A 773-nucleotide genomic window follows, 5' to 3' on the forward strand; every position below is an offset into this window, starting at 1 on the left:
CAAATGCTTCCATCCTTTTATGGCCTTAGTCATGAGGATCCCTACCGACACTTAGATGAATTCCTCAAAATCTGTTCTACTGTTAAGATACAGAATTTCGATGATGATGCGTTGAGGTTGACTCTATTCCCTTTTTCATTGAAGGACAAAGCCAAGTATTGGCTAAAGTCCTTAGATTCTGTAGAAATAGAGTCCTGGGATCAGTTGCAACAGGAGTTTCTTCGGAAATACTTTCCCATTGGTCGCACGAACCAATATCGTAGAGCCATCACTAGCTTTTCAGAGCTAGATGGTGAGCGCTTTCATGAGACCTGGGAGAGAATAAAGGATCTTCTCAGGAAATGCCCCCATCATCAGGTGCCGAAATGGCAACTGGTGCAGAGTTTCTATGATGGATTGTCTGACAAGAATCGTCAGATGATCGACTCTTCATGCGGTGGGACATTCATGCTGAAGAGCGAGGACGAAGCATGGAGGCTATTTGATACATTGGCCGAGAATTCACTCCACCATGCTTCGAGCTCTCATTCTGATAGAGCCACACCCAGCATTCAGAAGAAAGCTGGTGTTCTTGAGATTGGTCCATCTACTGCACTACAGTGCAAAGTAGACAAGATTGCTCAGAAGCTGGACCGGCTTCTCTCAGAACCATCCACTACACAGCAGGTGTGTACTTTTTGTGCCAGTCCGGCACACGAGATCACTGAGTGCCCTTCAGCAGCTCAGTACCCTGAATTTGTTCAAGAACAAGTTCAGGCAGCTCAGGGTTACGT

The 773-nt window shown here is 46.1% G+C and overlaps 1 non-coding gene across 1 annotated transcript; it reads right to left on the reverse strand.

Moving 5' to 3' along the window:
• Positions 1–256: 256 nt before the first annotated feature.
• On the reverse strand, positions 257–359 carry LOC149840265 (small nucleolar RNA R71). The gene has a single exon (XR_016431724.1). It is a non-coding gene; the product is annotated as a small nucleolar RNA R71 (small nucleolar RNA).
• Positions 360–773: the final 414 nt, after the last annotated feature.

Source organism: Nuphar pumila, chromosome 4 (genome assembly GCF_984573655.1).
Source record: "Nuphar pumila chromosome 4, dmNupPumi1.hap1.1, whole genome shotgun sequence".
Classification (NCBI taxonomy): Eukaryota; Viridiplantae; Streptophyta; class Magnoliopsida; order Nymphaeales; family Nymphaeaceae; genus Nuphar; species Nuphar pumila.